This window comes from Rhamphochromis longiceps, linkage group LG7, assembly GCF_057381845.1.
Source record: "Rhamphochromis longiceps isolate RC_006_pf linkage group LG7, R_longiceps_female_GT1.1, whole genome shotgun sequence".
In the NCBI taxonomy this organism is placed as follows: Eukaryota; Metazoa; Chordata; class Actinopteri; order Cichliformes; family Cichlidae; genus Rhamphochromis; species Rhamphochromis longiceps.
Genome location: NC_140563.1, coordinates 7,816,838 through 7,829,331, shown reverse-complemented (window position 1 = coordinate 7,829,331; position 12,494 = coordinate 7,816,838). Strand labels below are relative to the sequence as shown.

Genomic DNA, 12,494 nt, shown 5'->3' with positions numbered 1-12,494 from the left:
GACACACGGGATAGCCAGTTCTACCATGACATTTGTATGTCTTTCATTAACTTTCCTTTGATCATTTCTTGAAATGCCTAATGAACAGCTTATTTGATATGGCAGAGAGAAAAGTTTGCTTTGTGTTGTTCCTTTCATTCTCCTGTGGTTAGTTTAATTTTAGATTTACACACTTTTGCATTTACACACTCTATTTATCTTTTTTATGTCACCAAGTGATGTTAAATAACAAAGAAATCCCTCAGTAGCAATCCGATGCTACTAGGCAGGGACTCTGGAGCAGATTAAACTGGTTGGACAGTACATGTTTAACGATGCTCCATACAACTTCAAACAGCGTTTTTAACATAATACACCTAATGACTCTTGGTTTAAAAAGAACCTAATGTTATCAGCGGCACACTGCTTTGGAAGCACACTGCTCCAGATGCCATTAGTCTGGCTTGGCAACAGAGTCAGTAGTTGAGATTCAGGAAGTCACAGCTGTCACTGTCCTGCATCAACTGACTGAGCATGTGACGGGCTACATCAGCCCATCCGGATGCCAAAGAAAACCATTTATCTCTCCACAATTTATAAAGAATTCTATTTATAACTTTTGTGCAACATCTAGAAAAGATGATTAAAGTAAGCAGCAAAGAGCTAAAACATGGATTAATTGGCCACCGGGCAGCTGACTGACTTTGCTGCTGGAGCATAGCCAGCTGAATGGTGAGCAGCTTTGCATGGCTATGCTTTCATCAGCTGGCTATTTTGTTAATGTAGTTGGAATACTGGGAATTAATCAACAGTCTCCCCAAGTTACTGGAACAATACATCAGACCAACAGTCCCTGAGCAGCGTTCCCCATAGTTTTCAATTATTTTCTGAATGACATTGCCTCATTTGCTTCATATGCAGAGGATAAGGCAAGCTGCCACTTTGGCTGTGGCTTCTGTAGCCTAATAGAAGACGCATGCTGATGAAGGACAGATGAAGGACATACAGCAATGATGCTCTGTAGGACTGTGATTATGTTATGGTTTCCTTATCCTAAAGTAACTGTAGCGTGTCACTGTGTTACTGCCTAGTAAGCAAGACCTCTTGACAAGATGCCACCTTCTTACCGATTCTGCTGATCACAGCTCAGCGAATGATATAAGAAGAGTCAAACTTCTGCTTCTGCTGCTGTTTTTTAAATGTTTTTTCTGGAGCGTTCTCCCCCATCCATCTGTCACACTGCATGAGTGTGATGTCAGGACTGGGCCCTCATATTGGCTGGGCTCAGCTCGCCCGCAGCTCTTGAACAGTACAATTGAACAGTGGGTTTGAAAGGGAACGTGAAATTAGTGGTGACTCATCTCTGGCCACTATGTTATTATATCATTTCTTCACCAGTGATGATTTCAATCGATCTAAAGTTCCATGAAATCAGACCAAAAAAGCCAAAAGAATGTCTCTCTATGCGAAAGACGGAAATTATTTGTTTTTAAGAGCAGGTTTCCTTCGCTTCATATAGTTAATTTAATATAGTACAAAATCTTAAATACACACACATGTATGAGATTTTTTATAGAATAAAATTCCACTTAAAATTAGAAACCATTTTTTCCATAAACTTCATTTGAGTGACATGTGATTGTACTACTTAAATGTCATTTGAGACAAGACAAGAGATCTTTATAGTTATAGACACACTATGGGCACATTATTTGGCCCCTATTATCTTAAAGTAAAATTGATGAGGTAGAAGACAAGAGAGTGGAATAACAGAGAAGAGTTTTTTACTCCTTTTACTTTTTACTCTAGCCTTAGCTGCAAATTTGTTCCCGCGTTCAGACTTTCTGTGTACAGCTTATATGTTGTCCTAGTGTTTAACAGGTTTTCTCTGGGAAATCCCAAAACAAAAACCCATCGGTTTTCCTTGCTGGTTAAAAAGTGATTTAGAAAAAAAACAACTACCAATTATCAAAAAATAGAAACTAGTAGACAGATGTGAAGTGTTTTTACCTACTATTTCCATTTTTTACCCTAGCTATTTCACCTGTAACTAAGACATCAGCCTCCAACCTCTTTCAAATTTCATACACCAACACATGTAGACTGTTATATGGCTGATGCAGAGATCTAACTGTGTCACTGAAGATGAAACTGCCACTGTAGTAGAGGACACACTGTCATAAACGAGGATGGTGGGAAGAATCAACTTTGTGAGTTCCAGCTCATTTGAAATACAAAGTAACGCCCAACTCATCCACACATTGCCCTGCTTGGGCTTGCCATTAACCCCGGTGACCTGTAACTGTGTGTTTGTGTGAGAGTGCCCTGTGTATTTGCACATCTACTATTCCTAGTCTAGTGGAGGGCCAAAGGACCACACGAGAAGAACAGAAGAACGTTTCCTTTATAAACAACTTTTAAATCAACCATTTCTTAGCCACAGTATTTTTCCTACGAATTTCTAGCCAATAGTTAGGAGCTGTAATTTATGGGTCCACTACAGCAGTAGCATATTCAAAAAGAATGTGCAACTGCTCTACTAAGTCTTACTTAATTCTCTACAAAGCTGGCAACTCGTTGAGCAGGTTTACAGCATCCCATCAATATTTTAGTTCCCAACTGGAGATAGGGTTTCCAGTATGTTTCTAAACCTTGTTCCAGACCAATTTAGTGTCTTAGTCCACCCATGGTGTTTCGGCTTAACTTTTATTACAATATAATGAATATACATCCTCGATCTATATGACGCCTGAGTTGCACACTTCTCTTGATGCAGCTAGCGAGCACAAGTTTAGCCTGGCAGAATGTAGCTTTGCATTGCTGAGTGTGGTTGAGATTTATGTTACTGCTGTGGGGCGTGCATATGGCTAACAGATGGTGGCATCCTGCTCCTTTTTCCTCCCTCAGCACATCACCGCTTAGTCGGTCCCCCAGCCCATCCCTATCTGCTTTTTCTCTTTTGGTCTGATACAAAGTTTTGAGCAGTACATCAAGAAAGCTTGTGCAGTTGTGTTTTTAGAAATATCATTTCCATTTTAGTATCTTAGAAATGAAATTTCCAATGCTAAAATGCTAAGCTATTCTATCTTATCCTCTATTAAGACAAAGAACTGGTCTCTTCAAATACCTCAACTAAATATCCATTAATCAGCTCCAGACTTCAGAACTTATTTTAGCCTCCTCTTACCATCAGCCAGTATATTTTAAAAATAACATTAGCTTTTGAATTCAATACATACAATATGTCTATCAGTCCTTTTAATTCAGATTTCCTGTGTCAAACTCTTATTTCCATCAGTGACCCCTTGTGTCCTATGGATGGACCATTGTCATCTTGTAACAGATAATTCCCATCAAGTTAGAAATATTTTAATAGAGAGACAATGGGACCCATATCACTGTGGCTCAGGAGGTGAAATAGATCATCTACTGATCTGAACATCAGTTCAATCCCTGAGCAAGGCCTGCCTGTTTCACTGTCCTTGGACAGTTAAACGTTAAATGTGCATGAGTATTACAGGTAAATGCGTTTATGATTTGAGTGCTTTGAGTGCTCATTAAAACTAGAAAAGCAAAAGCACTGCATCAGTACCAGTCCATTTAACAAATCATGCCAAAGTGCATTGTTAAAGGTAAAGTCCAAAGGATTTTACCTTTAACTTGTGCTAATTTGTCCATAAATTCATGTGACCCTTTTTCTTTCTTCTTTTTGGGAGGCAGTATTTCTTTTTCTTTTTTCTTTTTCTTTTTGTATTTTTAAGTTATTTTGTGGCCACTGTGGACCTTGTTGCTCTAAAGCTGCCTTAAGCTGTGGGAGATACTAACTCTCATTAGAATACCAGACAAAATCACATGCAACTGTGGTGTAATTCCTAAATTTACAGCATGTATTCAGAAACCGCCGACCATGTTTGACATTCACTTTAGGAGACAAATTGATACCAAGCAGTGACAGCACACATAAAAAAATCCCACTCAGCCTGTGATGACACTGCCTATTTTGCTCCCTTATCTAACCCATCACATCAACTCTTTAGCTGTCACACCGAATGCCAAACACAGAAATCAGGCACACATGCATATCTTACAGTAAAAGAGACAGAACACTATTCTAACACTGTACAGGTGTAAGCAATGCATTTTTGGCCCAGTGCAATCTTAAACAAAGAAATCACCAAAACTTTGAGAACCCCAAACGGAGGTTTTAACCACTGAGGAGTTGCAGAAGGGTTTCCAGGCAGCTAGATCTGTGGAAGGGGAGCTACATAACACTGCTGTCTTTGTGAGTGTGTTCAAATAGTATTTTGATAGTATAATAAAAGAAATAGTAGTAATAGTATAAAAAGAAATAGTATTTCTCCCACAAAACGCCACGTCCAGATGAACAGAATCAACTTTTGGAGATTCAAATCGTATTCTGTCAATCAGATCACCTTTACATACCCACATATCCATGGCAGTGCTACCATGAAGCACAGCACATGCCCCATGTACAGACTGGGAAGTAAATATCAAGTGACGTACAGTATACTGTGGATTTTCACATGTAGCACAATCAGTCATAAAGGCATGTAGTAAACAGAGCCACTTACGCTGCCTTAAAGTGCTAAACCGTGGAGGCTATCCAGAAAATATTTACACGGACTTTTAAAAGTGTAGCCAAAATGAGTCTTCCTTCCCACACACATTGAGGCAGTATGAGTTGGGAGACCCATATCCATGCGCAGACTCAGATAAACACACAAAAGTAATCAGACAAGCGCACAGCCCCCGTCTACAGATTCAAGTATTCCACTCGGTTAATCTACATCCCACTCTCAGAGTCTGAGAATGTACAGCTGTGTGGTTTTCTTGACACATTCAATTCCCTGCCATTGGGAATCACCTCAAGGTGTTCTGAGTCATCTGTTGGTGTTTGTGTCTTCATCTATTCTATGACACCACAGAGCTGCAACCACAAGGAGTTAAAGACTTTTACTATTGAGACACACAGATGCAGCCACAAACGTGCAACCACAAATCCACACACCCACACAGTTACACATGTACTCATATAAACATGGAAGGAAATGCGAGTCATATTAATCCTCGAGGACACCAATGTCATTCCACTCTGTGCCCTTTTTCGGTCCCAGTCTTCTGCGTCATTTTTTGAAATGGAGCATAAGAGGAGAACAAAGTGTTCTTGTGGATCATCGTGTGTCTTTGATAACTCCAAAGAGAAAGTGACGTCCAGGATTTAACATTTGTTGACTTTTCCTCTCATGCTGTGTTTCTGCTTGGTAATCATACTTCAAGTGTGACCACAGTACTAAGAAGAAACCTTACACATGTAGAAGCATTTTTAAAAATGTAAATAAAAAGTGCTCAGAAAGGGAGATTTTTTTTCATGTGAATTTTGAGCCTGTCAAATGTGGTGAACAATTTTTCCCACACGGGGTCATACTCTGACGTATGGACATGTGCCTGTCAGTGTGATAACACGTGATGTTGAATCTGTTCTGCGTAAATGTGTGTGTGTGTGTGTGTGTGTGTGTGTGTGTGTGTGTGTGTGTGTATCTCTCTCTCTCTCTCTCTCTCTCTCTATATATATATATATATATATATATATATATATATATATATATATATATATATATATATATATATATATATATATATATATAAATATGTGTGTGTGTGTCCTTTCCTTTCCCTCTGTATTTACACCGTTAGCATCCTTGCCAGCCCCCTTTTTATCATCTCAGCATATTTGCTTACCAGTCAGGTGAGGTGACATATACAATGTGGATCACATGGTATATCTTACTCCAGTGAACTGGGTGAGGGCTGTACTTTTTCAAACAAACAACACAACAACAAAAAAGCTATACTGCAGGAATTGTAATGATGAGGCATTAGGCAGGAATTTGGTTCATTAAGTTACGTGTCTGGAAACAGCTAAAATCAGGGCAGTTGTCAGGGGATTATTATCTCCACACCCACGCTTTTGGTTCCTTGCTAAAGTTCTGAGAAAGTCCTGGGTTGCAGGGTACAGCTGATATGTCAGTGCCTCAGGCCTAAAGGCTGAGGTGCCTGCATACCTGAAAATGTTTCCATAACAGCACACTTTAGTTAAAGACACATTTTTCTGTATTTGTTCACTTTAGGAGTATTTGTATCATTCATAATCTAAGCATCTGGAAGACAAATACACATATTTGTGATTGAAACTCAAATGGACATGGGCTGAACACATAAACCAACCCTGCAAAGCAAACGGGAGAAGTTTGCTCCCACAACTTTCTGCCAGGCAGGCAGTGTGTATTTTAGGATGCATTTTAACCCAAACCATGATCTTTTCCTAAACCTACCCAGCTACTTTTTTTTTTTTTTGCCTAAATGTAACCATCTAAACAAAGTGTGCTAAAAACTGAAAATAATATATGGAAAAAGAAAGCTTTCTCTCTTAAATCATTCCATGCAAAGTAACCAGCACATAAAATGACTAAATAAAACTGCGTATCATTATAGTTCCAGTGAAATATACTCTAAATGTAAGCAAATACAGATTAAACACCTTCAAACGAAGATTACCGGGGGAGATTTATGACAACGTGATAAAAAGCACATGAGAGAAAATAGAAAGAAAGTCATGCTGGGTAGAAAAAAAACAACATTCCTCAGTCACTTTGGTAAACTATAGCTCATTTTAGACTAAATGTTAACTGATAAAAGCTGGGGTTGCCATTAACAGCAAGTAAAAAATGAAGGTAGTAAACAGTTTATATAAATGCTTGTTGAATGGACCAATGGAAACAGCTCCAGGTATTTTGCTCTAGCTGAGCAGATGAGACACTTATCTGGAAGGAAATGCTAAGGCACTGCCTACATGAGACTTTGTGGTGTTTACTGATGATTTGGCACTATGACAGCTATGTCTGTGTGCTTTAAACCCATTTGTTTCTCTTTTCTTGGAGGTTTACTGGTCCACCAGGGCTTGTTGCAGTGCTGCCTGTCAGAGACGAATATACGAACATTCAATGGCACCATCATGTAATGGAAGCTAAAACGCAGCAATTTATACTGTAAAACAGAAGTATTTTTATAAGCCCGCACTTATATAGGTCTATATACATAATGTTAGTTCAATTCGGAATGATTTAGTCATAAAAAATACAATATTTCTAAGATTTTGGCTGCTCGTATTTCAAAGTAGTGTATGACACTGCATCAGCTTGTCAGCGCCTTGCATGCATCATGTTAAAATACTGTGACAATACAAAACAGTGTTTTACTTGTTTTTTTTTTGGTTGAGGTTTTATTTAATTCATCTCTAAGGGCATATTGAGATATCCTTGCCTGAATTAATAAATGCAAGGGAGCAAGTGAGGGCTTGCATGTGTTAGCTTTTCCAGCTAGTGAGAATGCACTGTGTGCCTTGCTCTGTGCATACATCTGTACATGTACATACAAATGCAAGAGGCTGGTACATGCCAAATATTTTCTTTAAATTGAGCTGCCTTTCAAATGAAAAACAAATCCGATTTAGACTGGCAGTTTGAAAAAAAGACTGCTCCAGAGACTGCTATATGTGATTTAATAACACGCTGCATTATGCGGTCATTGGATTAGCTTTGATACTAAGCCAAATTTACAAGATAAAAGAAAGTAAAAAAGAAGGCAGCGCTATATGCAGAGGTCAAAGAGACCCCAGCAAAGATCTGAAACAAGGATATAAGACTGCCCCAGAAACGTGCCCAGCTTCAGAGGTTGAAAATGGCTAATGAAAAACATAACAATGCTAGAGGACAGAGGATGGAAAGGGTATCTTAAGGGGAGGGACAAAAGGGGGAGAAGTAATCTTAGGTAAAAGGTCCGCAGCACTGATATGGTTTCTATTCTTGCAGCATTTTCTGGGTGTTTAAAGAGCTCAAGGCAGCAGGCCTGTCATACAGCTGGACTGTCACTCTTCAGTGCTGTCTCCCACCTCTGACATACCCTTCTCCTTCCATCTGCACCACTCCTTTTGCTAACTGCCTGGGGTTTTATTCCCTTGACTATCAATGACACCTTTATCTTCTTGTTTCACTCAGCCAACATTTTCAGGGCACACCAACTTCATGTCAAACATCACTCGTCCATTCTGTTGTTCTCATCAGATTATGCATGTGCATCCCCGTACACCTGGATTCCTGACTTCACTCCCGCCTACGACCTCATAAATCAACCAATCCTCTTATAAAGCTTTTAAAGGAATACCTGCTTTGTCCCTCTATATTGTGAACATGACTCTGATTGCTGATGGACACATCTGGTACCTTGTCTACTGATCACTGCATTTGTACCTTCTTTTCGAGTCACTGTTAAAGGTATATAAAATCTTATGGATGCTTTGGAGTAAGGTAGCAACAAGAAATAAACAGACTTCAGAAGCATTAGAAAACACACTTGCATGCACAGAACACATAGCACATTTTATGAACTCATAATTGCAAAGTTTATAGCCTTGCTGCTGCTCAGTCTGCCTTACAGAACACACACATAGACGCACAATTTCCCTTGGAAGTGGAGCAAAGTAACCTAAGGCAATAATTGACAGCGCTGACAGCAGTGGACAGCAAATATGTAATAAGTACACATATCGCAACAAAATATTGGATCAGCATTTTTGGAGTTATGTTGTTCACTGCTGAAACAAAGCGTTCGCCGACCAGGACCCAAAGTATAACTGTCTCCTTCACTCAGACATCATGATGGCACACCTGGCAAAATACAGCATTACACTTACAGGGGGAATGCCACACCTGGCAGCAGTGAGGATGAGTTTTCCACCTTTCAAATGAGTGTGGTAGTCAGGCTGGCACAGGGAGGTAGACTGGCATGACCGAGCAGGTTCCACTTGCGGAGCAGGGGAGGATAAAGTGGGTGTGGGGATGAAAGGGAGGGGAAGTGGAGGGCTCAGTGCAAGCCAAGGAAACACAGGTTGGTTGGAGGCATGTAAGTTGGGGGCTGGGTATATTCACTGTGGAAGTAGTGAGCGAAAAAAAAAAACCCCAAACATTCCTGTGACCTCTCTCTCTCTGCTCTACCTTAACCCCACCATTAGGTTCCTCGCCACACCCTGGAAGCTCTTAGCTCTGAGCTGTCACCGGTGGGCTAAAAGCAAATCAAGATAACCACAACACAGAGATGAATCAATCGGAAGGTGAATGAGAGGCAGAAGAAAAAAGAAATACTTAAGTCTAAATGTGGAGCATGTAGAAGCAATGTGTAAACAGTATTACAGCAAACAGGTATAGGCAGGATCACCGCTGTAGCTTCTTCTCTGCTACTTTTTGGTGTTCAAAAAAGATAACGCACACTTACAAAGTCTACACAGACTCTTGTAATATTAGTCTGTTGCAGCTGTTTTCTGCTTCTCATTGCTAACATAACAGCTGATGTCCTGTAAACATACAAAACTTAAAAGAAATGCTTAATTTATTTTATTATGTGGCAGCAAAATGTTCATGCAAACCATATTGTGACCAGATGAGGTCTTGACTCTTTTACTAGCTGTCCACTGCTGAAGCAGGACAAGTTTTTTGTTTGATCTTTCATAAACCAAAGTTCAAACTGAATCAAAACAAAACAAAGGCACTCGCAGCACACGTGCACCCCGCTGCAGCGACTTTCCTCCATTGTCTTTTGACCTGCTTCACCTGGTGATTCACACACACACACCAAACTCTAATCTAAGGGAGGAAAAAGGTGCCACAGCCACTTCAAAGTCTGATGACTAACACAAGAGTGGTTTACATACTCAAATATAAATACGTGTCTTCTCTGAGGCTAAGGTGGATTCAAAGAAAATTCCACCCAGTCCACTGCATGACATGGCTTTCACAGTCCCAGTTCTACCATAATGATACCTGTGTTTACATATAGACACACGAAAACACATGCACACACATGCAGACACACACTGGGAAAGCTCAACATTAGGTAAGACATTCTCTCCTCCGCTCACCTTTCTGGGCTGCACAGTGACTCCAAACTCCAATGTATGAGGTGTGTGTCAGTCTCTCCTCTCCTTGATCTTGCTCTCCCTTTCCCTCACTTACTCCTCAACCTCCAGTCATCGCGTGGCGCTAGTCACGGTGAACTAAGGCAGAGGGAAAAAAGAGGAGGGATGGGAAGGTTAGAGGGACAAATGAGTCCTGCCCAGACTGATGAGAAAGGCTTCCAAAAAAACGCCCTCAGGAGAGAAAAGATCAGAACACTTTACTCCACCAAAATGTTTTAAACTTTCTCACCACTGTGCTGTTTCCACCGATTTCTTTTTACTGAGCTCCTTTTTGTTCTGTTCCTTTTTCCTAGCAGTTTTTAAAGGTTTTCCTAAAAACTACTTTTCCCTCTTAAAGTCCTGCCAATCAGCAAATCGCTTGCTCTTTCAAAAAAAAAAAAAAAAAAAAAATCCTGCTTCCTTTCTCTTTCTGCTTCTGCCACTCACAAGTTCTTCTTCTCCCTGCTGTTGCCTGTCACTGTTTATCTAAATTTGTCTGAATTCTTTCTCCGTCTGCCTCCTGCTCTCACACTCATGCACCACACTCACAGCGTGTGCTTTACCTCGCACTTACCCTGGTGTGCAGCTGTGTGATGAAGGAAACACACCTGCTTTTACTGAAGTGTGTGTGTACATATATGTGTGCAGTACAGAGCTTACTCTAAGCCAAAAGATGGAATCCAGTTGGAGTTTGCTTTCCATACTGTTTCAACTGTCATCTGGTTTCAGAACTGTTAAACTGATTCTATAAATCTATACTTGGCTGAAGGCATTTAATAGGAAATGTTTAAATGTTTATGGTTGGTTGGTGACTGCATGTGACAGTGAATAATATGGCTTCCATACCTGCAAGACACTCGCACAGATGCACTTTACAGCTTTAATGACCCTAACATCATCTTTCCAAAATTTGAGGGATGCATGGTGCTTTTTGAGAGGCAGGCATGCAAGTTTAATAACAGAATTACTGGGACCTACTGGGAGAAAGAAAGGAGATGTAGCTAAAATCGAAATTGACTGACACACTTCAGTAAGAATCCGTTAGTGGGCTGTCTCAAATTCACAAGAACCTTTTTGACCCGGGGCTGTGTGTTTTGTATGTGCTGCAGGGTTTCCTCTAGGTGGAGCCAAGTATGATTGGCTGTAATCCAGAGCACCTGGCTGGTGTCCAACAAGGTTATTATCTACCGGTTAACCTCTGTCTGTCTACACGTGGACCAGCGAGCCTATACGTGCTCCTCACCATGCACTCAGCACCATCTTACTCTGTATTATCGTTCAGTTTTTCATCTAAAACATGTGCCACATATATGCACGAACACTCATACCTCATTTTGCTTCTTTTCATTCATTTTAGCCTATTCTCATGATATTGTTTGTTAATTATTATAACGGTGGCAGTCCGTCTCTTCTCTTTGTTGTGGTCTGTGATGTAACCATAACAATCTTTATTACTGCATGTAACTTAGAAAGGGTCAAAAGGAGGAGCGTATATTCACTCCAGCTCTCCAGTCATCTTGTAACCTGATCAAGAGATAAGCCAGAGCAGTGCTGACAACAGCTTTCACAATATAACCCAGCCGTGCAGCAGATGAGAGATTTTCAACACCCGCATTACGATTCTGAGTCATCATCACGATCCTAAATACCAGCTTGGCTCCAGCTTCAGCTGCTCAATTGTGATACACCACAATGATCATCAGCCACATCCCCACAAACCTCCCCTGACTCCAAAGATAACTGCTTTACGATCCCATGCGTCACTCTTCCCCCCCACTCCCAGGGAGCACTACTTAAAATCAAAGTAGCGTGTGAGTCAGCTCTCCAATCATGAAAAAAAATCCTATTTACAAGCCTTGACCTATGAGTCACTATGTAATCGTTGAGAATCTGGAACAGCTTCCTTCTCTGCTGGTCATCCCTCACTCCCCCAGTTCCTGTTTGTCTGGTTTACAACATTCCCATTTCTCTTTCTGTCATTGGACGATTTCAGCAGAAGGGTCAAATTATGTCAGTGGCCCAAAATGTGTTAAGACCTAACAACTGTTCACATATTTAGGTCACTATCCCAAATGCCTGCATCTACAGTTTGTGCCTGCATTTGGCAGTCTCTGTGGTTTTGTGTGATTGTTTAACTCTGTCATCAAACTGCGCGTGGGAACTTTGTGTGCTGATTTTTACACACAGGTTTCTGTTCTGTATCTGTATACAGATGTTAAACCAGCACGTCTTGTTTTAAATGTCTTTGCCACTGATACAAATTCTGCAGAGATTTTATTCACAGGGCAATATTTTTTATTGACAAATAAATATCTTTTTTTGTTATATTTGGTTTATATGTTTACAGGTCAACAGTTCATAGGTCATCAGCTGATCAGTGTTTGCTGGCGGTATCTCAGAGGATTGTGGTTTTGAGATTGTGGCTTCCAAGCTGTGGAACAGGCTTCTAATGCACTTGAGATCCGTGGACATTATTGATACATTTTAA

At 40.3% G+C, this 12,494-nt stretch overlaps 1 protein-coding gene across 1 annotated transcript in view; it reads right to left on the bottom strand.

Moving 5' to 3' along the window:
- The window catches only part of znf469 (zinc finger protein 469), a 61,874-nt gene extending 51,756 nt beyond the window's left edge, over positions 1-10,118 (bottom strand). The window contains exon 1 of the mRNA XM_085411877.1: positions 9,971-10,118. The gene's annotated coding sequence lies outside the window, so the exon portion shown is untranslated. The remainder of the gene's footprint in view (positions 1-9,970) is intronic.
- Positions 10,119-12,494: the final 2,376 nt, after the last annotated feature.